The sequence below is a fragment of the Hevea brasiliensis genome, unplaced genomic scaffold (assembly GCF_030052815.1).
Source record: "Hevea brasiliensis isolate MT/VB/25A 57/8 unplaced genomic scaffold, ASM3005281v1 Scaf395, whole genome shotgun sequence".
NCBI classification, from domain to species: Eukaryota; Viridiplantae; Streptophyta; class Magnoliopsida; order Malpighiales; family Euphorbiaceae; genus Hevea; species Hevea brasiliensis.
Genome location: NW_026614912.1, coordinates 60,590 through 87,968, shown reverse-complemented (window position 1 = coordinate 87,968; position 27,379 = coordinate 60,590). Strand labels below are relative to the sequence as shown.

At 35.5% G+C, this 27,379-nt stretch overlaps 2 non-coding genes and 1 pseudogene across 2 annotated transcripts; 2 read left to right on the top strand and 1 right to left on the bottom strand.

The window, feature by feature from the left end:
• The first annotated feature begins 1,467 nt into the window (after positions 1-1,467).
• LOC131177297 (small nucleolar RNA R71) lies at positions 1,468-1,574 on the top strand. The gene has a single exon (XR_009146873.1). It is a non-coding gene; the product is annotated as a small nucleolar RNA R71 (small nucleolar RNA).
• Positions 1,575-3,792: 2,218 nt separating this feature from the next.
• Positions 3,793-17,613, bottom strand: LOC131177291 (MDIS1-interacting receptor like kinase 2-like; annotated as a pseudogene).
• Positions 17,614-26,076: 8,463 nt separating this feature from the next.
• Positions 26,077-26,183, top strand: LOC131177296 (small nucleolar RNA R71). Its single transcript, XR_009146872.1, has one exon. It is a non-coding gene; the product is annotated as a small nucleolar RNA R71 (small nucleolar RNA).
• Positions 26,184-27,379: the final 1,196 nt, after the last annotated feature.

Below are 27,379 nucleotides of genomic sequence, written 5' to 3'. Positions count from 1 at the left end.
TACATTTTCAAGAATACCTTAGGATACTTAATTGAGCAGTCACCAATGAAAGATACATGTTTGTGGGCTGCAACTCTCCCATATTCAGCTTCTCATACATTGAAAGTGGCATTAGGTTGACGCTAGCTACAAGGTCACATAAGGCATTTGCCACACAGTTATCACCTATATGACAAAGAATGGAAAATACACCTAGATCTTGGAGTTTAGGAGGTAACTTGTTCTGAATTATAGCACTGCATTACTCTCCCAAGTTGATGGTATCATAATCCTATAGTCTTCTCTTGTTGGTAAGAATCTCCTTCAAAAAGTTGGCATAACTTTGCATTTGGGATAGTGCCTCAGTGAATGGCACATTGATATACAACTTCTTTAGCACTTTAAGGAATTTGCCAAATTGATTGTCTAGTTTATGCTTGATGAATCTTTGAGGGTAGGGAAGGGTGGGCTTATAAGGCTCAGGTGAAATGTATGGTTTCTCTCCCTCATCTTGCTCACTTTTGCTTTCTTCTTTTTTTTTTCATTTTTCTTACTCTCAACTAATTTTTCTTCTTTTGTGCTCTCTTTTTCTTCTTTCTTGTCTTCACTCTCTTGACCAATTTTCTTACCACTTCTCAAGGTCACAACCTTACATTGTTCATGGGGGTTTTTATGGTTGGCTAGGTAGTTTGCCATAGGATTTACTTCTCGATGAGCTTGCTTGTTGAGCCAATTGATTCTCCAACATATGGTTGTGAGCTTGTAATTGATCCATGGTTTGTCTCATGTGTTGCATTTCTTCCTCCAATTTGCTATTCATCTTGCTTTGTTCAGCAAAAAATTTCTCCATCATGCTTTCCAAGGTTGGCTTCGGTTCATGAGGTGGAAGGGATTGTTGTGCTCTTGCTTGATATCCAGGTTGTGGCTGCCTTGTGGGCTGAAATTGAGGCTGAAACTGAGGCCTATTCTGCTGCATATACTGCTGGTTATGAGCATAGTTTGAGCTTTGACCTTGTTGAGCAAAAGTTGCTTGTGGTCTCCATGTTGAGTTGTTCACATTAGAGTAAGAATTTCCCATAGGTTTCTGTTGATAACCTCCTGCATAAGCAGCTTGTTCTTGCAAATAATCATCACCATAAGAAGAGTAATCAACTCCACAACTTTGGGTTCCATCTGTGTAGGCAACTTGTTGCATAGTTGTAGGAGTTGAGGTTGTTGCCTTTGTGCAAAAATCACTAAGAAGTTGAGTCAACTGATCAAATCTTGCATTCATGTAGCTAACTGAGTCAAGTTCATAAATCCCAGCCTTTTTTGGCTCAAGTGCTCTAGGATTTCCCCACAAATGGGTATTATGAGCAATCTTCTAATAAATCATAGCATTCTTCACTTGTCATTCTCATGAAATCTCCTCCTGTTTGTGAATCAATTGTGTTTCTTATGGCTAGAGTAACTCTGGTGTAGAAATTCTGAACAATCATCCATTTGGGTATTTCATGATGAGGACATTGCCTTTCAAGCTCCTTAAATCTCATCCAAGATTCATACAAAGTTTCATCATCCCTTGGCTTAAAAGCTACCATCAAATTCCTCAAATGAGTGGTCTTCCCAGGTGGGAAAAACTGAGATAGAAAAGCTTGAGATAGCTGCTCCCAAGTAGCTATAGTAGCTTGTGGAAGTGAGTCATACCACTCCAATGCTGAATCTCGAAGAGATAATGGAAATAAGGTGAGCCGAATCACTTCATCTGAAACTCCAGGTTGTCTTTGTGTACCACATATCATCAAAAATTTCTTCAAATGAGAATGAGGATTTTCAAGTGGACTACCTCCAAATTGAGAATTCTGAACCATTTGAATGAGACCAGTCTTTAACTCAATTTGATTAGATCCAATGATAGGTCTGTTATCTCTCACATCTGCACATCTAGGAAAAGCATAATCTAACATGGATCTTCTTTGAGGATCATTTTGATTAACCACTTTATTTTGCCTATTGTGCTCATTTCCACCATTGTTTCCACCAATAGCTCTATTTTGATTCTCCATATTTTCAATTGTCTCCTCTTGCTCAAATCTTTGTTGTTCTTCTTTTTCTGCTTCTTTTCTTCTCTTGTATTCCTTTTTGTTGGCTCGATGAATTTTTCAATTTGTGGTTGAACAACAATTCGATTATCACTTGTGCTTTTCGATCGTCTCATAAACAAGAAAAGTACGAAAAACACAAGGAATAGCAAAGGAAAATAAAATAAAATAAGAATTCTAATTAGCTTAAAACAATTAAAATCCAACTTAAAAACAAACAACTCCCATAGCGGTGCCAAAAACTTGATGTTGTGTATCCGCAAGTGCACGGGTCACAGTAATATAGTTTTAAAAAAATGATATCGATCCCACAGGAAATTGTGCTTAAATTGGAAATAAAAGGATAAGCTAATTAGAATGGCGAAATTTAAAGATATAAAATGGAATTTAAAATTTAAGATTGGTATTTGAGGAATTTAACCTAAATCAAACAATTAACTAAATTAATTAAACTAGATTACCAAAATTTAAATTGAAATTGCTATTATGAAATTTGGAGGATTTAAACCTAAATTCAATAAAAATTAAAGTGATTCTAGAGATTGGGTTTTCCATATTGTTTGCATGTGGTTTATCCCTAATTTAGCCAAACATATGAGAATTGCAATTTTGAGGGAAATCAATTCTTAAATCTTTGAAACCTTTTTCAAGCATTTCAAAGTTGGTTTTCATTAAATCAAACCCTGTTTTCACGGTATTTCAAACCTAACAAAAACCCAATTAAAGCTCTAATTGATTTTTGGAAAGTCCCCTTAATCCTCTTAGCTTATCTCTAACACCAAGAAAACTAAGTTTATTGCAAGATTATCTATCCCAAATATTCACTTTTCAGTCCATCTATTAAGGATTAAAGCTTAACTTAATGAGGGCCCATTCATCAAGCAAGGCAACAAGCTCACAAGCAATAAATCAAAATGTAACAAATCTCATTTAAATGACTAAATCAGTTCAAAACCACAATACAAAGCAATATTTACAAACCCATCTCTAGAATCTCAAATAACTACTCACAAATCATAGTTTCAAGAAAAACCCAAGTGTATAAATGAAGAAATAATGAGAATCTAAGCTAAGGAGTAGAAAAACCCAGAAGAATGCTGATAAAGCTGCTACTGGAAAGTGCAGAAAGAGCCCCTGCTGCTGCTGCAAAAATGCTTCACGTGCTCCTCTCTTTCTTGCCAAAAAAAATGCCTCCATTCCTCCTTATGGAAAGAAAATAGATAAAGGAGGTTTTATATGGGTTAGGGGTCTGCCCTAGAATGGGTAAAAAAGTGAAAGATTCCAGAGAAAGTGAGGTATAAAATCAGAGTAACGAAAATGCCACGTCAGCCATTTCCAGTAAAAACGACATAAGCTGAATCGGTTGTGTCGCGGGTTGTGTCGCAGGTTGTGTAACCTTCGGCCTGAATATCTGACGATCGACACAACCTGCGACATAAGCTAAATCGGTTGTGCTGCAGGTTGTGAAGCTCTCGGCCATTTTTTACTCAACTTCAAAAATTTTTGCAATTCAACTCTAATCTCCTCCAAATGGCTACTCTGATCAAAATACACCAAATTTCTCCAAATTTAACCTACAAAACAAATAAATTCCAAAAATTAAACTAAGAAGTGTAAAAATTATAAAATTGACTAAATATATGTTAATATCTATAATAATAGCTATGAACAAGGGTAAATTGTGTGCAAAAATTACACCTAAATGATGATATAAAATGCATGCATCAACTACAGGAGGATCACAATCATGATGCATGTAAGTTAAAGCATGAGCTACACCTTTAATAGCCCTAATCCTCTTTTCCCAATCCAACTCCTTCGCTCCTTTGTCGCTGCTTAGCATATCAGCCAAGCTACCCATTTTTATGAACTCATAAACCAAAACTGTATGCCTTCCTCGAGAACAGAATCCATGGAGTTTCACAATGTTACGATGGCATAGCTCTGATAAAGCTACTACCTCATTGCTAAAACTTTTTAACCTCTCAACCTCTCCATCTCTGCCCAGATAATTTAGCTTTTTCAAGGCTAACATTTGAGAACCTGGCATTTACACTCTGTAAACCTTTCCAGTTCCCCCCTCTCCAATGCAGTACAAGTCATTGAAGTTTTTCGTGGCTTTAATGATGTCTTCGTACACAATCCTCCCATTGAAATAGCACATCAAGAATGGATCTTCCCTACTACTTGATTTGCTTCGATCTTTTGACATATTTCTAGATCTCCATCTCCGGAGAAATCCAAGAACAGCAACTAATGCAAGTAAAAGGAAAAGTCCACTTGCTATCTGAGCAACAACAATTACAACTCTGTTTTTCTTATTCCCATCACTCTTTCTCTCAGGTATGGCATTGCACGGTCTCAGACCTTAGACCAGACCACTGCATAAGTCATTATTGTTGCTATAAGCACTTGGCTGGAATGAACGGAAGATGTTGCTATCAGGAAGGGGACCCTCTTAATTGTTGTATGAGAAGTTGGCATCAATCAAACTCCAAATGTTGCTAAGAGAAGCGGGAATTGAACCACTGAGATTATTAGAAGATAGATTCAATCGTTCTAAACTCTTAAGCTTCCCAAGCTGAGAAGGTATCCCTCCCGTGAGAAAATTATAGCTCAAATCTAGTAAATCTTGTAAAGCTACAAGATTACCAATTTGATATGGGATTGTCCCGTTCAAGCTATTCTGGCCCAAGCCTAGCAGTTGAAGTCTAGTGCAGTCGCCTATTTGATATGGAATTGGTCCACTCAGCATGTTCATAGAGAGGTCTAGAGACTGCAGGCCAGAAAGTTCTCCAATTTCCACTGGCACTTGAACTGAAAGCCTGTTATCTTTCAGGCTTAGAAACAACAGTTTGGATAATTTTCCGAGTTGCACCGGTATCTCTCCGAAAATTTGATTGGAAGAAAGGTCAAGCACTGCTAGCCGGTTCAGTGGACTAATCTCAACAGAGATTTTACTACTCAGCATATTCCCAGCAATTCTCATAATTGTGAGGTTCTGGCATTCTCCCCAATTCGCCGAGAGCTCACCTCTAAAATTGTTGAAACTTAGGTCAATATAAGTGAGATTTGGATACACTCCAAAATCTTGGTCTAGAGGTCCCGTGAGATGGTTATGTTCAAGCCTGACTCTGTATAAGTTATAGCAGTTTTTTAGGCTTACTGGGATTGGACCAGAGAAATTGTTGAAGGCACCTGTGAAGTTGATTAGCATTCCAACTTAGCACACTTGTTGTGGCAATTGGCCAGTGAAGTTATTCTCAGAAAGGTGAAGAACAGTTAACGATGAAAGATTGCCCAATTCTGGAGGCACAAAACCGGTCAATTTGTTTGTGATCAAGCGCAAATCAGTTAACTTGCTTAATCTGCCTAAATTTGGTGGGATGTTCCCAGATAGGAGATTGCCGGAAAGGTGCAGAATGGATAACTCACTCAAATTTCCTAAATATTGAGGGATGGGACCATAAAAATGATTCTCATCTAGCGCTAGAAGAGACAGATATTTCAGGTTTCCTATTTCTTGAGGAATCCCGCCACCAAGCCCTGTAGTTTGAAAGAGTAAATTTTTTAGGCTAACAAGGCCAGTTTTGGCAGCACCTGTTCCATCAGGGAACAAGTGTTGGATATTTGCCTTAGGACCACAAATATCTTTGCTAGATTTTTTTATTAATTTAATGAAGTTGTTCCAGTCAGAGTAGTCCTAGTCTTTAGGTAGCTGTTAATTGATTTTTTAGTTGTATATCATGGACTAGTGGCTTTATTTTCGGCCCATGATTTTCTTCAGTTTGTTAGTGGCATTATTCTTGGTCCACAATTTTATTCAATCAGTTTTTTTTTAACTATTTAAATGTAAGGGTATTGAATGAATAAATTAACTTCTCCCTTTCCTGCATTTTTATACTCTCTGTGCAATTCCTATTATATCTATTTTCATCCCTCAAACCAACAAACTGGTATCAGAGCCTTCTTCTTACGGGATCTGTGAAATGGAAACTGAAGCAAATTTTTCTCGAGTTGCTCCTCCTATCTTTGATGGAAACAACTATCAGCTTTGGGCAGTGAGGATGGAGACCTACCTAGACGCTTTAGATCTTTGGGAAGCTGTAGAAGAGGATTATGAAGTTCTTCTGCTGCCAAATAATCCCACCATGGCCCAGATCAAAAATCAAAAAGAAAGAAAAACAAGGAAGTCTAAGGTTAAAGCATGTCTGTTTGCTGCCGTTTCAACAACCATTTTCACCAGAATCATGTCTCTCAAATCTGCAAAGTAAGTTTGGGATTATTTAAAGGAAGAATATATAGGCGATGAAAGAATACGAGGAATGCAGGTGCTAAATTTAATAAGGGAATTTGAATCGCAGAAGATGAAGGAGTCTGAGACCATCAAAGAATACTCAGAAAGATTGCTTGGCATTGTCAACAAGGTAAGATTACTTGGCACTAAATTTACTAATTCAAGAATTGTAGAAAAAATTCTTGTAACAGTGCCTGAAAGATATGAAGCATCTATAACCACCTTGGAGAACGCTAAGGATTTGTCCAAGATCACCTTGGTAGAATTGTTAAATGCCTTGCAAGCACAAGAGCAATGAAAGCTTATGAGGCAAGATCATTTGGTTGAAGGAGCTTTGCCAACTAAGCACTAGGAAGCTGGAAAGAACAAGAAGAAAAATAACAAGAAAAATCAGACATCCAGCAGTGAAAACACTCCAAACAACTAGAACCGAAGTAAGGGTAGAAATTCAAAGAAGAATTATCCACCTTATCAGCACTACAGCAGAACAGGTCATCCACCATTCAAATGTTAGAAGAGGCCAGATGCGAAGTGTACCAAATGCAATTAGCTTGGACATGAAGCAGTAATTTGCAAAAGAAAATTTCACAAGCAAGAAGCAGATGCTCAAGTTGCAGATCAAGATGAAGAAGACCAGATTTTTATGGCAACATGTTTCTCAATCAAGAGCCCTTCAGAATCTTGGTTGATTGACAGTGGTTATACAAGCCACATGACAAATGATAGAACTCTCTTCAAGGTGTTGAAGCCCACTGGAATCAAGAAGATCAGATAGGGAATGGTGGTTACATTTCTGCAAAAGGAAAAGGAACCGTTGCAATCACAACAAGTTCAGGTACAAAGATGATTCCAGATGTTCTTTATATGCCTAATATTAACCAAAATTTGTTGAGTGTAGGACAGCTGATAGAAAAAGGATTCAAAGTATCCTTTGAAGATTGGCACTGTCTCATTCATGATGCCTCCGGACAAGAGATTTTAAGGGTTAAAATGAGAGGTAAAAGCTTCTCATTTGATCCAACGGAGGAGGAGCAAACAGCCTATTATAGTGAAGTCAGTACCATAGAAATCTGGCACAAGAGACTTGGTCATTGTCATCTACAAAGAATGTTGAGAATGAAGACGAAGGACATCACGAGAGGTTTACCAGTGTTTGCTGATCACTTGCCAAATTGTACTGCTTGCCAATTTGGTAAACAAAATAGGATGCCATTTCCTACTTCAATTTGGAGAGCCTCCCAAAAGCTGCAATTAATTCACACAGATGTTGCAGGACCTCAAAGAACGCCATCATTGCAAGGTAGTTTCTACTACATTCTTTTCATTGATGATTTCACATGAATGTGCTGAATTTTTTTCTTGAAATTTAAGTCAGAAGTGGCTGGAGTATTTTGGAAGTTCAAGAAAATGGTGGAAAACCAAAGTGGCTACAAAATTCAATTTCTACGGTCTGATAATGGAAATGAGTACACCTCACCTGAAATTAATTCATTATGTGAAGAAGCTGGCATTGAACATTAGCTCACTGCTCCCTACACTCCTGAACAAAATGGAGTTAGCGAAAGGAGGAATAGATCAGTATTAGAGATGGCCATATGCATGTTGCATGAGAAGGAGTTGCCAAAAAAGTTTTGGGTGGAGATAGCCAACATAGCAGTTTTTCTGCAAAATAGACTTCCAACCAAGGCTTTGGAAGACAAAACTCCATTTGAGGCTTGGTATGGTTATAAACCTTCACTAAGCTTTCTTAAATTGTTTGGCTGCGTGTGTTTTGTTCATGTTCCGTAGGTTAAGCGTGACAAACTTGATAAGAAGGCAATTCCTGGCATTTTTGTGGGCTATAGTTCAGTGTCTAAAGCCTACAAGGTGTATCATCCACAAACAGAAAAAATGACAATCACTAGAGATGTCCATTTTAATAAAGATGAGCAATGGATTGGAAGAATCTACAAAGAGCATGTGGCTCTTCAAAAGATTTTAAAGACAGTCCTTGTAACGGTCGAGCTCTAACCACTAGAGGAATTGTCCAATGGAACAGTAAACTTAGGTAATCAAAACTGAAAATTTAGAAATGCATCTAGGGGACTTTAAATTGCAATTGGCAATTAATACTAACAAATATAAAACTCAAAATGTGGGATCTTGGAATAATTAGAATTAACATATCCATTAGGTATAAAAAAGTCAACATTTTAGTTGACTAGTAAGGTGAATAGTAATGAAAATGATTAGCAAATTAAGATGAAGACGTAGAACCAATTCTAAGCTTAAATGCTTAGAATTGTATGACAAATGTGGACTATGCATCTTAGTCAAAATTGTTAGAGAGAAATTAAGGCCATAAATTTGAAATCCATGTAATGTTCATGGATTGCTTGAAACATGAAAAGTAAGTCACCTAATTGATGTGAATAGGTAGTTAGGGCTTATATGCCCATCACAAATAGAATTCATAAAATATTAGTAATTCAACTTGAAATATAAAATTTGTAATTACATAAGTAGATTTTTGAATGTATGAATGAGAAAGGAAAAAAAATGTTTTGAATACAATGGTACATGTAAACCATTGTTTTGAATTATGATCATTATGGATAACATAATGAATATATAAATTACGATGAATGCATAAATTATGTAAATATTAGACTTAGAGATTTATGTTTCTCTTATAAAAAAGATTAAAATGCTAGAAATTATAATTAGAACTTATAATGAAATAATGAAACTTATGAATACTTAATGGTACTATGTGCCCATGTATTGCCTAGACACGTGTGTCAGATTGGATAGATTGGCATGCCAATAGGGTATTGTTTTAGTAGTACTGCGAAGGGCTTTATGCCTGTATTCATGGTTTTATGCCCTGTAACACCCCTATATTCGGTAGTGCATTCTATTGTTCCGGTGACCAGTGTTTGTCCAGACAGCTAGAATACTTGGAACTACAATTAAATGTTAGTGAGGAGACATGAAATGATGAAATAAATAAAAAGAAAATACAAGAAAAATTAAGGAAAAATAAAAGAGAGAAAATGAAACTAAGTTAAACGAGCCAGCGCTGCAGCGATGGGTGACCGCACGGGGAAGTTACGGCGCAGGCAATAACCGACCCCAGGATTGCGGGGAACCCTCGGAATTAAGTTTTGAGACATAATTAAAGACTTATTAAAGTATAATTAACATTAGAAATGTCTGCGAAAAATTAATGAATTAGTAGAAAGAAAAAATGAAAAATTCAAGAAACCGATAAAAATCGGTGTTATCGAAAAATCGGGAATGCAACCCGAAGAGGGACATTTTGGTCATTTGACACCTAGAGTTGCCTTTTGACCTCAATGTCCATTAAAAATGAGTGATAGCACACTTTGAAAATGTCATGAAAATTTAAAATTGTGGTACATAAAATAAATGATGAAAGAAATGGAATATAAATTGAATAATTAAAACTTTAACATATAATATTGATTAATCAAACTTAAGTGGAGCACTAAGGAATATTTAAACATATTAAGGGACCTATATAAGGCTTAGTGGACAGCCATCTCTACTAAGTTCTTCTTCTTCTTCTTTTTCATGTTGTCACCAACCGAACCAAAGCTCCCAAGAATTCTCCCATGGTCGCCCCACCTTCAACCATCATCTACTCATGATCAAGCTTGGATTTTCACAAATTCCTTCACTAAAGTTAGACTACACATCTTGGGCAGTACATTGGGAGTAAAAAGGGAAGGATTTGAAGAAGGTTTAGCAAACTCCAAAAAGAGGTAAGTGCCATTTTCCTTTCCTTCCTTCATTAAAGTTTGTATGGAGGTTGAGAAGTGTTAAATGGTGAAGAAATTTGAAGGATTTGAGGAGTTAATGATGTGTACTATTTTTGGCAGCCATAGATATTGAAGAAGTTTGAGTTGTTGTTACATGAAATTGATGGGTAATGAAGTTAATTAAGCCAATTACATGTATTAGTAATTTAATTTCATGTGTATGCTTAAATTGAGTAAGGTTGTGAAATGTATATGGAAGATTGAAGCAAATGTATAATTGGGCAGTTTTGATGTATGTAAGAGAGCTTTAATTTCATGTATATTAATGTTGATTATGAGTTAATGGAATGTACATTAGTGGTTTTGATCAATGGATTAGGGTTTGAAGGTTTGTATAAGAGTTGGATATTGATTTCATTGAATTGAGTGTAATGGATATTTACTTAAATAGAATAGCTACTGGATGTTTAAGTGAATTGAGTATTGTTGGACATTTCATTTCATTAAACTGAGTTGTTGCTGGACAAAGTAACAAATTGAGTTGTTGTTGGTCATTTGACCAAATTGAATTGTGAATGATAAACCTTAGAAGTGCCAATCTTCAATGCAGATTTAGGTTGTTTAAGGACAGTATACATTTTAAGCCATAAGTGGAAAATTGTGACTCCCATTGGTATAAAGCCAATTGGAGGCAAAATTAGACATGTAATGAACTAACTTTCATGTAGAAGTGTTGTCCAAATTCTGCCTAGAAAATGACAAAAAAAATGACCAAATTCGGAATTGCCTAACATATGAACCTAGATTTTGACCATATGAACAGTAGTCAGTATTTTGGCCATAACTCACTCAAAACATGTCCAAATTACTTGAAATTTATATCGTTAGAAAGCTTAGACATAGGGCTACAACTTTGGTGAAGACCACCAAGCCCAGAAATGCCAATTACCAAGTCAAAATGATCACCAATTTTGGGTTGCAAAAATTAGCCGAATTGATTTTGACCTAAAAATGACCTAAACTTTGCAATATAAGTGCAACTTGACCAGCAATAGTAAAAAGACCATAACTTGGTCCATAGAACTCCAAATGACATGAAATCAGTCTCAAAATTTCAATTAGACATAGATCTACAATATTGGTGATTTGACCAAAACCCAAAAATCAAGGAAACTAGGTCAATTAACTTGATTAATTTGGCACACTAAATTTGAAATTAGCTGACCATAAAATCCAGAAAATTCAAATAAGCATATCTCCCACCAGAAGTGTCCAATTTAAATGAGTCATACCAATCTGGAAAGCTAAGAAAGAGACCTAAAATATTGTTTTAGACAACTTCCTCAAATTATAAATGTATAAGGTCAGAATTTAAGATCAAAACCATTGACCTAATTGAGGACCATGCCAATATGGGACCTTTGAGTCCAAGTTAACAATTTGTCTATAAAGAATTCTATAAGACTTGAAAAATGGTAAGCAAAATTTCTGATTGTCCCTAAGACATAGGGCAACAATACTTATAAAGAATGCTAGACCTCAATGTGATTACAAATAATCCAAATAAATTAGTAAATTTAGAACCGAAAATGCCTAAAAAGGAAACTAAAATTTAGATTTGACCTAGTTATGGTTAATTGACCATAACTTAAGCTATACAACTCCAAATGGAGTGATTCAAAAAGGAAATTAAAGAAGAAACAATGAGAAACAATTTAATGAAGAGAAATCTGTAAAATTTACACTGTAGCTTGGTCCAATAGACAGTAAACATTGGCCATGAAATCTGGAAAATGGCAATAAAATACAATAAGCTTTAAAATGAAATTGGTAACATAAACCAACACTTAGAGACTATAAAATGTGACATATCGGGAACATTAAATTTGATTCACCTAGTGTGTATTAATGGTCAACATTATAGGTTGATTAATGAAATGAATTGAAGGGAATAGTACCAAGAAAATTTAGATATTGGATTTTATTATTAGAAACAATTTAACTGAGTACTGAAACACTTTAAATTGTGTGTTTCAGTTGAAAAGGATATTGAAAATCATAAGAAACATTGAGTCAAGGCCTAGAGGCGACTCAAATTAGGTATGTATACAATACTTTTTATATTCACTGCTTTTACTATAAAATTTATTTGGAGAAATGAGTTATGAATAATTTTTTATTGTTTTAGCTTTGGGAATTTTATTTGGAAATTATTGTGTTGCCTGCTTTGTAAATGGAATTTTGAGATAAAATGTGATTTGTGGTTTGTATGAAATATTTAAATATTGTGATTGAAATTATTTTTGATTCACACTTGGCATGATAATATCACTATGTTCCTCATTCATTTATGGGGTGAGTATGACTATATTCCTCCCTCTTTGACTTACCAGTCTGAGGTGAGTATGGATGAGTACTCATTATCTAGCTGGCCACCTCCCTCATTGATTTCGATTAGTGGGGTGAGTATACTTTATCGTGGTGTACAACACGGCATGTTCGAAAAATTTGTGTCATGACCTAAGTTGTGTTATTGATTGGCAACACTGTGTTATTCAATTGTTTGATCAAATTTGTGTTATATAAGCTTTGAAAATTGTGACATGAAATTATGAATTATTTGAATTATAAATTGTCAATAAAAGTTTTATATACATCATTTTAAATTGTTATTGTGCACCACTGAGTAAATTTTACTTAACGATAGCTTTTTCATTGCTGTCGCAGGTAGACAGACAGATAAAGCAGCAGAATAAGCTGCTTGTGACTTCACTTTGGGATTTTGTCGGGTATATTGAATATACCACTTCCTTATAAATATTATTGTAATGTATGTTAACTGTATGTATGTATTGTACATGGTCTTGAGCAGTTGTAAAATAAAGTTATAAATTATTTTGGCCTGTCAAAATGTTGTATTACAATTCTCTTATTTCAGCTTTTGAAATACTTATTTATTTTGCACTTTATCTTTAGAATTGCTGAAAATGATATTGAATTGAGTTTGAATTGTGTTGAAGACACTGATTTGAGTTGAGCCATATTGGAGTTTGTAATTGAACAAATATATTGGAAGTGCTTTTTACAGGTTTTTTAAGAACTGTTTTGCTCCAAAAACAGATGGCACTCTGCCGAAATTTTTACTAAAATTATTGATACTTCAGACTTGTTATTTGATTTTACTTCAGTTAAAAAAAAAAAATTTAACATCTGTTAAAAATGCTCACCACTATAAAAAAAAATAAGAAAAGGTTTAAAATCCCTTGTAGTGTATTTAATGGATTATCAGTAAACGAAGTTTGGTAATTTATTAGGTATATTACAGGATCATGTTATGCCTTACGGAGGGGTAAGTTGTGACATGCCCGTACTCATGGCTTTATGCCCGTACTCATGGCTTTATACCCGATTATGTATTATTATGGCTTTTTAGCCATTCTGACTGCATACGTGATTGACGTTCCGCGTCCCATGGTATAACGGCCCGAGACACCGCAATGTCCAGTGCCAACGACCCGTTATCCAGTTTAGTCAACATGTCATAGGTTACTTGGACAGTGAAATTTATTGAAATAAGTTAAGAATATTAGCAACTGAAAATATTAGCAATTAAATAAATGAGTAAGAATATTTAATTATTATGAAAGAATTGAGCGCTTTTGAAGAGAAATAAATTAGAACAAAGGATAGTTAATACTAGAAGTATTATATGAAATTAGATTAAATTCCAGAGTATCCAAATTTTGATCCATTTTTTTTTATTGTATATTATTTTCTTGTTATATTATTGCACCACTAAGCCGCAATGCTTAGCGCGATGGATTTGTTTTCTCACACAAGTACTGAAGGTAAAGCCCAACTAATATTAAACAGAAATTTTGGAGTTTTGATCTGCAGAAGTATCTGAAGTATTCAATGTTGTCACCTCCTCAGCAATGCATGTAGATAGGGCCCATATAGATCGTCTTTTGTATTTTGTATAAAATGCTTAGTTATTGTAATGTAATGTAGATTATGAAAACGTAATAATTAATAGGAATGTGATGTAAACTAATAAATTAGCTTTTTCATATGTAATTAATTTATATATCATGTAAATTATGAAATTATGTAATTATTTTGTAAATTATATAATTTGAGCATGAATGAGATTGCATGGGTTTGAAGACAGAATTGAAATATATAGATGATGCATGAAATGATGAGATGATTATGAGAATTATTGATGAGATTTTTATTGTAAAATATTATTAAAAATTTCAAGCAGGTGAATAGTGAATCACGTCAAAAGTAAATAAAATAGGGGAAACTCCTGTAGTTTCTCCATAGAATATGAATTATTTTAAAATATAATGAGTTCAAAATTATTAAAGAAATAAAGTAAGGTAAGTTAGGGTGCTCCGACACCGAGTGTGACATGCCTTGCTTGGCTACACTGTTGGGCTATGGTGGGACAAACCTCAGCGAGGACGCTGAGTTCCGAAAGGGGGGGGGGGGGGAGGGGGGAAGGTCTCTTAGACAAATCCCAGATCGGCAAAGCACGGAGATGGTCTTAGGTTCAAAAAGTAGTGATATATAAAATGGGGGAACTAATCACTAGAGGAGCCTTTTGATGAAATGGCCTGGAGAGTTGGAAGAACTCCAGGGTTAAGCGTGCTCATTTGAGAGAAATCTTAGGATGGGTGACCTCCTGGGAAATTCTCCATTCCACCTATGGGACAAAATCGTGAGGCTTATGGCCAAAGCGGACAATTCCTTAAGTGGTTGGAGCCCGACCGTTACAGTCCTCCTAGAGAGCAAACAGCAGATCAGTGGTAGAATGAATTAGAAGATGATTCTCCAGTTAGAGGTACCAGGTCACTCTCAGACATCTATCAAAGATGCAATGTGGCAATATGTGAACCTGCTTGTCATAAAGAAGCTCTCAAAGACCCGAAGTGGAGGAAAGCAGTGGAGGAGGAGATGTCAATGATTTAGAAAAATAAAACTTGGGAATTTATTGAAAGGCCACAAGATAGAAAAATCATTGGTGTGAAATGGGTGTTCAGAACAAAGCTAAATGCAGATAGCTCCATCAACAAGTACAAGGCCAGGCTCGTAGTTAAAGGGAATGCACAAATTTATGGTGTTGATTATTCTGATACTTTTGCTCCTGTTGCCAGATTAGACACAATCAGATTATTGCTAGCAATAGCAGCACAAAAGGGCTAGAAAGTATTCCAATTAGATGTCAAATAAGCTTTTTTAAATGGGCGTACTACGGGAAGAAATATATGTGGAGCAGCCAAAGGGTTTTGTGAAGCAAGGTGAAGAAGATAAAGTCTACCTACTCAAAAACGCTCTTTATGGCCTAAAACAAGCCCAAAGAGCTTGGTATAGCAGGATAGATGAGCGTTTGTTAAGCCTTGACTTTGTTAAAAGCTTATCTGAGTCCACTCTTTATGTGAAACATAAGTGCAATGACTTTCTCATAGTATCCCTCTATGTTGATGATTTTTTGGTAACAGGAAATAATATGAGCCTAGTTGAGGAGTTCAAACAAGAAATGATGCAGGTTTTTGAAATGACAGATCTTGGTCTTGTGACCTATTTTCTTGGGATGGAAATTAAACAAGGCCAAAATGAAGTATTCATTTTCCAGAAGAAGTATGCAAAGGAAATACTAAAGAAATTTCACATGGAGGAGTGCAAAGCGATAAGCACATCGATGAATCAAAAGGAGAAGCTGAGTAAGGAAGATGGTACTGATAAAGTTGATGAAGGATACTTTAGAAGTCTGATTGGTTGCTTGATGTATCTTGCTGCAACAAGGCCAAACATTTTATTTGCTATAAGTCTCTTATCTCAATTTATGCATTGTGCCAGTGAAATGCATTTAAGAGCAGCAAAAAGAATTTTAAGATATATTAAGGGGATTGTTGATTATGGTGTCAAGTTTGAGAAGTGTCAAAACTTCAAGTTGTGTGGATTCTCTAATAGAATGGCTGGATCTATTGATAACTAGAATAGCACTTCAGGATATTGTTTCAGCCTAGGTTCTGGAATTTTCTCTTGGTGTTCAAAGAAGCAGGAGATTGTAGCACAATCCATTGCAAAAGCAGAATTTATAGCAGCAACAGCAACAGTAAATCAAGCTTTATGGCTGAAAAATTTTTTTTGTGATTTGCATATGAAGCAGAAGGATAACACTGAGATTTTTGTTGACAATCAGGCAACAATTACTATTTCAAACAATCCGGTGTTTCATCGGAAAACTAAACATTTCAATGTCAAGCTCTATTTCTTGAGGGAAGTGCAACAAAATGGAGAAGTGACTCTAATTTACTGCAAGTCTAAAGACCAATTGGAAGATTTATTTACAAAACCACTTCCAACCAGCAAGTTCGAGCTCCTAAAGCAGAAGATTGGAATTTGCAGGTCCTAAAGCAAGGAGGAGTGCTGGATATTTGCCTTAGGACCACAAATATCTTTGATAGATTTTTTTTATTAATTTAATGAAGTTGTTCCAGTCAGAGTAATCCTAGTTTTTAGGTAGCCATTAATTGATTTTTTAGTTGTATATCATGGACCAGTGGCTTTATTTTCGGCCCATGATTTTCTTCAGTTTATTAGTGGCATCATTCTCGGTCCATAATTTTCTTGAGCCAGTTTTTTTAAACTATTTAAATGTAAGGGTATTGAATGAATAAATTAACTTTTCCTTTTCCCGCATTTTTATACTCTGTGCAATTCCTATTACATCTATTTGCATCCCTCAAACCAACAAAGCGTGGGTCTAGCACACCAGTAATATTGTTTCGAGAAAAGTCAAGCTCATAAACCTGAGTGAGATTGGCAAGAGAAAGAGGCAGAGTGCCGTTAAGAGAGTTGGTGGAAAGGTCAAGGAATTGCAGTTTGGAAAGTAACCCAATGTTGGACTGAATTGTGCCTGTGAGTTGGTTTACTTAAAGATCAAGACGAAGAAGATTTGGGAAGGAAGAGAAATCTAAGAATTGGAGAGTACCTGTCAAGCCTGTGTATGCAAGATTTATTTCAGTAACACTTCCTGCATCATTGCACATTATTCCTAGCCATTCGCAATGATTTGTGTTACTGGAATCGGCATCTTCCGAGGAAAGTACCCATGACTGGAGAATTGACTGATTTCCCAGGCTTTCTTTCCACTTGAGGAGGGCCAGAGCCTCTGCTGTTAAAGCGAAGCTTGCTTTACAGGAAGATAATAACACTATCCAAGAAACCAAAAGCGCATATGAGATACAGTTCCCTTGGTTGGCCGTAGCTGAGAAGGTTCTCGTTTCCCGCTGGCTAGTTGCTGGACATTTGTCTTATATTCACACGCATGGCTTACTTTTTGTTACTAATTACCTCCAGCAAATACTAGCATCTGATCTTGGTGGGCAACATCAGCTTGAAATTTATTGCCTTCGAAACTATAGTTTCTATCAAATTTGTGGACCAAAACTATGTCCGCATTCACATAATGCTCAGGCATTCATTGAACCATTATCCTGTAGGCAAAAAGAATATGGAGATACTGTTCATTGCCAAATTACCGACTAACTCTGTCAAATTGGGTTGTGGCTGCTTTTTATTGATAAATAATTGTATTAAGGATGCCTCTTGGATTAAGCATTGTCTTAGCAAGATTTGATAGTAGCATCCATCAATATGGGCACGTGTTGACGCAATATAAGGTCCGAGTCCAATGAAATATTAATTAAATGTTTCAAGTCCCTTGATGGTGGATGTCAGATTCACCATTTAGAAGAAGGTATGAGGTTGGCGTTGAAGGATTGGTGGATAGTAATGTCCACATAAATGTATTTAGAGTAATCATTTGCTTTAATTTTCTCAATAAATATAATTACCTGTTTGAAATCTCACACAACTATATGTGTGTGTATTAGTGGAACCTGAAAGATTAAATGGTGCACAAGCTGTGATTGAAGTCAAGCTTTTAGGCTAAGGTATGTGCCCATTATTAGAAAAGTCAAGTTTTTAGGCTAGTGCCCATTATTAGAAAAGTCAAGTTTTTAGGCTAGTGCCCTTAGATACCCAAAATGAATATCATTGAAAGGCAATTAAACAGCCAAAAAGTGTCATTATGTCTTATTCAAGGATCTGGGCTGCATTTTGTGAAGGAAAAGAAAGGTCGCTATTACTTTTGGCAGATACATCTCCATCACTAACCTATGAGTAATAGCATGCTTCTAATTATTTTTTTCTATTTTCAAATCTATCCTCATTTCATTGTAGACTTTCTAGAGGTAATTAAACAATTCAAAATATCATATGTCTTATTCATGGCTGCCAGATAACATCTTCTATTTCTATTCAATATCTCATACATTTTTTTAACAGCAGATGACAAAATGCAGCCTATGTATCTATCTTCTTCAAATGAACAGGAAATTGATCCACAAGCCAAGAACCTGGCGGAACTATTATGGCAATTTTCTTGCTCTTATTTTTTGTATAAGATCTCCATCAAATGTGATGGTGCTTACAGATGATAATAATTTAGTCATTGACCACTAAATCTCTATCAAATATGATGGTGCTTACGGATGATAATAATATAGTCATTGACCACTAAGAGATCAGTAGTGTCCATCCCAAGGAATATCTGATCGCGGATGTTCCCTCCTAACTTTAAGCTCCATTGGCTGTATCCTGCTCTCTCCATCTGAAAGATCAGTGCATGCATTAGAAAAAGTTTTTATGTAATTTCAAATGGTCTGTGCCAGGAAAGTGCAATTTCAGATCATTTTAACCATTCCATTTTGCAACAAAGAAACATAGTTTAAGCGATCTGTAAAATGTTCTTGGATTACCAGGGTACTGTGCACGTATTTTAATCCAGCGAAAGCTCTTACAGACCACTATATCAATGGATTTTAAATCCATATAGTTGAGCACTATTTGAAGTTTTATGTGAATATATATAAGAATTTATGAAGAAGTATGACAAACTTACGATTCAAAAAATGCAGGAAGGAAAACTGTCCCAGTTCCCTTGTTGCTGCCTGTGAAATTAAAAGAATTAAGACAGAAAATAGAAGCATCCAGGCAACTAGGAACTTTTTCAAGGCCATATTTATCTTGTTATTTAGCATACAGTACCATGTCTAGAACTCCAAATATATATAGTTGTATGTGAGCACATAATGCAGCTTCCTTCATTTTTCCTGATAATTCAGTGTGGCCTTCAGTCTAAAGAATAGACAGGCAGCGATGCCGACAGCAATGTTTTACAAGCCATATATTATAGAAGGCAGCTAAAAAGAGACAGTTCTCGACTTTGAATTGAAATCAGGCAAACCTGTCAAAGATGTGTTCAATCAACCATTTTTGCCGTGGAATGATACAAAGAATGGTTTCATCTCATAGAAGATGTTTTATTCATTTTATTTATAAAAAAAAAAAAAAAAAAAAAAAAAAAAAAAAAAGAACTGAAGAGAAAAAGAAGAGTGTTACAACCGGTACCTATAATCTCGTTCCAAGTCTCCACTTTCACCTAATCAATTGAACCAGTCCTGGCAAGACTTTGGCTCCTTACATTTACCTTTACCAACATTAATAAGCACCAAATCTTGGAGGGTTAAGTTTGAACCAAATTCAGCATTGGATAATGACAGTTCTAAATTTTGTATGAAAACATGAACCCAAAATTATCAATGTGAGTGAATGGATATGTGCATGTTCGTCAAATTTTTTTAGGGACTTGGAAAGACGATTTCTGAATTAAATAATCTATTTACCTATAATCTCTACCAAGTCTCCACCTTCACCTAATCGATTGAGCCAGTCCAGACAAGACTTTGGCTCTTTGCCTTTACCTTTCAAAGCATTAATTAGCACCGTATCCTGGAGGGTTAAGTTGGAATCAAAATCAGCATTGGAGAATAGCACTTCGGCATTTTGCGTGAAGATATGAACTCAAATTATCAATCTGACTGAATGGAAAAGTAATTGAATATGGTTTCGCAAGAATGAATCTGTGGAATTGGATTAATATTTGCATTTTTCTTGTCTAAATCTATTAAATACGTAAACCCAATCTAAATAAGAATTTCATATTTCTTTCCTTTGAATAATTCCGTTCCAATCTTTGAATCTTCCTATCCTCGCACCAGCTATTAATGTAATTGTACCACACCAGCTATTAATTAAGAAATTGGACTTAATTAACTTAGATCTAGAAATAGAATAAGAATTAAGAGGATTTACAGATTAATTAAAGAACTTAATGGGTCTTAATTAACTCTAACTCCACGAAAGTAGGATTAGATTGATTAAGGCATTCTTTGTCCCACTCGAAATGGTATTCAAAGGATTTAAGAATTAATCTCCTTAAAACCCGTAAGTTCCACAAGATTGGATAACAAATTTAAAAATCCCAAAATAGCCTGAATATGAAATCCCGAACTCCGGAATCGCCTTTTTATCATTGTTAATTTCTAATTGAATTTAATTGCTTACCATTTTAAATCTTGCCATATTTCAATTTGTTTATTTTGATTTGGTGCAAATTTAGTTAAATCATTATATTGTTGAATAGATCATTAATTTTACACATATAGAATTCATACTTCAATATCCATCAATTTATTGCTTTAATTTCAAAAATAGTTTGAATTAATCAACTTTTTATATCAAAAATTCAATCATTAACACAACTCCTCGTGGGAACGATATCTTTTCTATATTACTTGTACGACCCGTGCACTTGCGGTAGGGACACATCAAACCTCAACAAAGAAGCAAATACCATATGCTGCAGACCCTTTTTGCTGAAAATTTTATTTCTCTACATAAGCCAAAAAGGGGTCCTGCACAGGTTATACAATGAAAATAAACCAATCTTGGGAGAGTTAATGGATAAAATATCATATTAAGAGTTACTCCCCAGCAGTGCAACAACCTTCATCCATTGAAATACATCTACAAAGGACAAGATTCAACAATGTCAAAAATTGAATTTGGGGAGATTTAAGATAAAAATAAAAGTAATGCAAATAAAAGTAAATCAACAAAAGCAAAATAAAAGAACTTGGGATGCCTCCCAAGAGTGCTAATTTATAGTCCTTAGCTGGACTCTTCATGCATCTCACTAAAAGGAGGTGAGGGATCAGAGAGCTTGTAACAGTTTTCTCCTTTTATTGGGTCTCCAATTATGTAATGTTTCAATCTATGCCCATTGACCTTAAAATTCCCAGATTTTTCACTCCAAATTTTAATTGCTCCATAAGGGAAAACCTTAGAAACTCTATATGGACCAGTCCACCTTGATTTGAGTTTTCCAGGGAACAATTTCAATCTTGAGTTGAACAACAAAACTGATTCACCTTCTTTAAATTCCTTTTTCCTAAAATGCTTATCATGCCAAACTTTAGTTCTTTCTTTATAAATACGGGCACTTTCATAGGCATCCATCCTCAATTCTTCAAGCTCATTAAGTTGCAATAGCCTCTTCTCACCAGCTTGCTTGAGATCAAAATTCAAGGTCTGAATGGCCCAATATGCTTTATGCTCTAGCTCCACAGGTAAATGACAAGACTTACCATACACCAACCTAAAGGGAGTAGTTCCTATAGGGGTTTTGTAAGCAGTCCTATATGCCCATAAAGCATCATCTAGTTTGACAGACCAGTCTTTTCGAGAATTGCTCACTGTTTTCTCCAAGATATGTTTGAGTTCTCTGTTAGAAATTTCAACTTATCCTGAAGTTTTAGGATGGTATGGGGTAGCTATCTTGTGCACTACACCATACTTCCTCATTAAGCTCTCAAATTGCTTATTACAAAAATGTGAACCCCCATCACTAATTACAGCCCTTGGAGCTCCAAATCTACTCAAGACAAATTTCTTTAAGAATTTCACTACCACCTTAGCATCATTAGTTGGAGTTGCAATAGCTTCTACCCACTTTGACACATAGTCAACTCCAACTAGAATGTATTTATTACCATATGAAGGAGGAAATGGGCCCATAAAATCTATTCCCCAGACATCGAATAATTCCACTTCAAGAATATCATTTAGGGGCATTTGATCTCTTTTTGACAGATTTCCACTCCTTTGACATTTATCGCATTCTAACAAAAATTTCCTCACATCTTTAAAAAGATTTGGCCAAAAGAAGCCAGCCTGCAGAATTTTACTAGCTGTTTTAGAGATTCCAAAATGTCCTCCATAATCAAAAGCATGATAATGATGCATAACACTCTGTGTCTCCTCATCAGGAATACATCTTCTTATTAAACCATCACAACATCTCCTAAAGAGTAAAGGATCATCCCATCTATAAAATTTTGCCTCATGCAAAAACTTTTTCTTTTGTTGCCATGTCATTCCTAGAGGTAAAACTCCACAAGATAGATAATTCACCAAGTCTGCATACCCAGGTAGTTTAGCAACAAGAGAGAAAAGTTGTTCATCCAAGAAAAACTCATCAATAGGGACTTCATCTATTTCTTCATCATCCAATTTCAACCTACTAAGATTATCCGCAATTACATTTTCAGCTCCCTTCTTATCTCTAATCTCCAAATCAAACTCTTGTAGCATCAGAATCCACCCAATGAGCCTAGGTTTAGCCTCCTTTTTACGGAGTAAATACCTGATAGCAGCATGATCTGAAAATATAACCACCTTTGAGTTAATAATATAAGGTCTGAACTTTTCCAATGCAAAGACAATTGCTAAGAATTCCTTTTCAGTTGTTGCATAATTTGTTTGAGCCTCATCCAGTGTTCTACTAGCATAAAAAATAGCATAAGCCCTTTTGTCTTTTCTTTGACCAAGAACAGCTCCAATTGCATAGTTGCTAGCATCACACATAATTTCAAAAGGTAGGCTCCAATCAGGCGGTTGCATGATTGGTGCAGTGATAAGAGCTTGCTTCAACCTACAAAAGGCATCCAAACACTCTTGGTCAAATACAAATGGTATGTCATGACTTAACAAATTAGACAAAGGTTTGGCTATTTTAGAAAAATCCTTGATAAAGTGTCTGTAAAACCCGGCATGCCCTAGAAAACTTCGAATTCCTTTGACATTGGTAGGAGGAGCCATCTTCTCTATCACTTCAATCTTGGCTTTATCAACCTCTATTCCTCTATTAGACACCAAATGTCTAAGCACTATCCCTTCCTGAACCATGAAATGACACTTTTCCCAGTTTAACACAAGGTCGATTCGCACATCGCAAAACTTTAGGAAGGTTAGCCAAGCATATGTCAAATGAAGATCCATAAACAGAAAAGTCATCCATAAAAACCTCCATTATATCTTAAATGAAATCTGAGAAGATTGCCATCATGCACCTTTGAAAAGTGGCTTGTGCATTACACAACCCAAATGGCATCCTTCTATAGGCAAAGGTTCCATATGGACAAGTAAAAGTGGTTTTCTCTTGATCATTTGGATGGATAGGGATTTAAAAAAATCCTGAATACCCATATAAATAGCAAAAATAAGAATGCCTAGCCAGTCTTTCTAACATTTGATCAATGAAGGGAAGTGGAAAATGATCTTTTCTAGTGGCAATATTTAATTTTCTGTAATCTATGCACATTCGCAAACTAGTCACTATTCTGGTGGGAATTAATTCGTTATTTTCATTTTTTACCACTGTCATTCCACCCTTTTTTGGGACAACATGTTCTGGACTCACCCAAGTACTGTCTGAGATAGGATATATGATCCCTGTATCAAGCAACTTTAAAATTTCCTTTTTAACAACTTCTTTCATATTTGGGTTCAACCTCCTCTGATGTTCAATAGATGGCTTACAATTTTCTTCCAAAATAATTCTGTGCATGCAAAAGTGTGGACTTATTCCCTTAATGTCATCTATGGTATATCCTAAAACTTTCCTAAATTGCCTCAACACTCTTAACAACTTATCAACCTCTAAAGTACTCAAGTTTGCATTTACAATTACTGGATAAGTGTTATTGGTGCCAAGAAATTCATACCTGAGCTGAGAAGGAAGTTGCTTAAGTTCTACGTTAGGTGCATTTTCTTCCTTGAATGATGGTTGCTTAGATTCGACTATTTCCTTTTGTGTGAGTTGAAAAACTGGAGCAGAAATGAATGGTGGACTACCCTCTAAATGTTGAGCATATGCAGCCACATGAGGGTTGTCATAGTCTATGCTTCCTCCATGAACCAAGCAATTTTCAAGTGGATCTTCCGGATATCTCTTTCTGAAGTGTTCTTCAACCAGCTCATCAATGATATCAATTCTCAAACAAGTATCAGCTTCAGAATGATGCTTCTTCATAGTGTTATTAATATTGAAAACCAATTGATCTTCACCAACTCTAAGAGTCAATTTTTCTCCCTTAACATCAATCAATGCTCCTGCTGTAGCTAGAAAGGGTCTTCCCAAGATAATTGGGATATTAGAATCCTCTTCCATGTCCAAGATGACAAAGTCAACAGGTATATAGAACTTCCCAACCTTCAGAGGCACATTCTCCAAAATCCCTTCAGGATACTTAATTGATCTGTCAGCTAACTGAAGAGAAATGTGGGTTGGCTTAAGATCTCCCATATTGAGCTTCTCATAAATGGAGAGGGGCATAAGGCTAACACTAGCCCCTAAATCACATAAAGCTTTTGTAGAACATGATTCCCCAATGTGGCATGGAATTGAAAAACTCCCTGGATCCTTGAGCTTTGGAGGAAGTTTCCTTTGGAGGATAGCACTGCATTCTTCTGTCAAAGCTACAGTTTCATGGTCTTCAAGTTTCCTCTTGTTTGAGAGAATTTCTTTTAAGAATTTTGCATAAGAGGGCATTTGTGAAAGAGCATCAATAAAAGGCACATTTATGTATAGCTTCTTCAAAACCTCTAAGAACTTTCCAAATTGCTTATCAAGCTTGGCTTTTTGAAATCTTTGTGGAAAGGGAAGTTGTGGTTTGTAAGGCTCTGGAGGTATATACTTCTTTTCCTTCTCTTCAATTTTCTCTTTACATTTTTCTGCACTTTCTTTCTCACTTTCTTGTTTTTCACTCTCATTAATTTCTTTCTCATTTTCTCTCTTCTCACTATTTTCACTTTTCTCATTTTTTTCACTCTTCTCATTATTTACAACCTTCCCACTTCTTAAAGTAATAGCTTGACACTGCTCTCTTGGGTTTTCCGGTTGACTTGGAAGTTTTCCAAAAGACTTGGTACCTGAGGAAGATGCTTGTTGTGCAATCTGATTTTTCAACATTCTGTTATGTGTTTGCATCTGTTCTAGCCTTGCTTTCATCTCTCTCATCTCTTCATCATGCTTAGTTTGGTTAGCAAGAATCTGTTGTAATAAAGCTTCTGTGGTGAAACTTTGTTCTTGCTGTTTTGGTGGAGGATTCATATTTCTCTGCTGAAAATTAGGCGATGGTTGCCTATTTTGCTGATATGGAATTCCTTGTTGCTGTTGTGGCTGAAGATTCTGATTTGGAACTTGACTTTGCTGATTTCCCATGAAAAGTTGGGATGATTCCTCCAAGTTGGATTATAAGTTTGAGAGTAAGGATTCCCCATTTGTTTGTTTCCATAATTACCAACATATGCAGCTTGCTCTCCATAGTCTACTCCACAGCTGGTAGTTCCTTCTGCATAAGCAACTTGTTGTGAACTTCCAGATGATGATGATGAACTAACCAACATAATTAAATCTTCCATCTTCTTAGCCAAAACATTTGTAAGTGCATCAAACTTTACATTAATCATGTTGAATGGATCAAGGTCATACATTCCAGCAGCTTGCCTCTTTTGAGTTGGAGCTGGTCCTCTTGGACTACTCCAAAGATGAGTATTCTTTGCAATTTTCTCCAATAGCTCATAAGCTTCATCTTCATGCTTCATAATAAATTCTCCTCCTGTTTGAGCATCAATTATCCCTCTAATTGTAGGAGTAACATTGGTGTAAAAATTCTGGTTTATCATCCATTTTGGAATGGCATGATGTGGGCATTGTCTCTCTAATTCCTTCCATCTCATCCATGATTCATAGAGAGTTTCATCTTCTCTTGGTCTGAAAGCTGTCATTTGATTCCTCAATACTTGAGTTTTTCCAGGTGGAAAATATTGTGCAAGAAATGCATCAGTGAGTTGCTCCCAATTTGTAATGGAGTTGAGAGGTAAAGAATCAAGCCAATCCAATGCTCTATCCTTCAAAGAGAATGGGAATAGCTTCAATCTTGCTGCATCATCAGATACTCCAGGTTGTTTTTGCATATCACAAATCATAGCAAATTTCTTTAGATGTGTGTGTGGATTTTCAGAAGGATGTCCCCCAAATTGTGAATTTTGAATCATTTGAAGGACTCCAAAATCCATCTTGTAACTATTTGCATTAATTCTTGGCCTTGCTATACTCTCTCTCAAGTCATCAAAACGAGGAAATGCATGATCCATCATACTTCCCCTAGGCACATTAGCATTTACAACCTCTTCACCTTGGGCTGCATTTTCATTGTTTCGATCATTTTCAGCATTACCACCACCAATTCTAATTCTTTCATCAACCATGTCTGCTTCAATTTCAGTTTCTCTCAAGGCTTCTTTCCTTTTTCTGGTTTCTTTCTTGTTGGCTCTACAAAATTTCTCAATTTCAAGATTAAACAATATGGATGTGTCACTTGTGCTTCTAGCTCTTCTCATAAAAGATTAAGAGTATCTAAAAAAAGAACAAACAAACACAAAATGAAAAGATAATAAAGATAAAACTATAAACAACTAAAATAATCAAGAATTCAATCTTAAACAAACAATTCCCCGGCAACGGCGCCAAAAACTTGATGTGGCCCAACCGCAAGTGCACGGGTCGTACAAGTAATATAGAAAAGATATCGTTCCCACGAGGAGTTGTGTTAATAATTGAATTTTTTATATAAAAATTCTGACTAATTTGAACTATTTTTGAAATTAAAGTAATAAATTGATAGATATTTAAGTGTGAATTCTATATGTGTAAAATTAATAATCTATTCAACAATGTAATGATTTAACTAAATTTGCATCAAATTAAAATAAACAAATTGAAATATGGCAAGATTTAAAATGACAAGTAATTAAATTCAATTAGAAATTAACAATGATAAAAAGGGCGATTCCGGAATTCGGGAGTTCATATTCAAGCTATTTTAGGATTTTTAAATTGGTTATCCAATCTTGTGGAACTTACGGGTTTTAAGGAGATTAATTCTTAAATCTTTTGAATACCCTTTCGAGTGGGACAAAGAGTGCCTTAATCAATC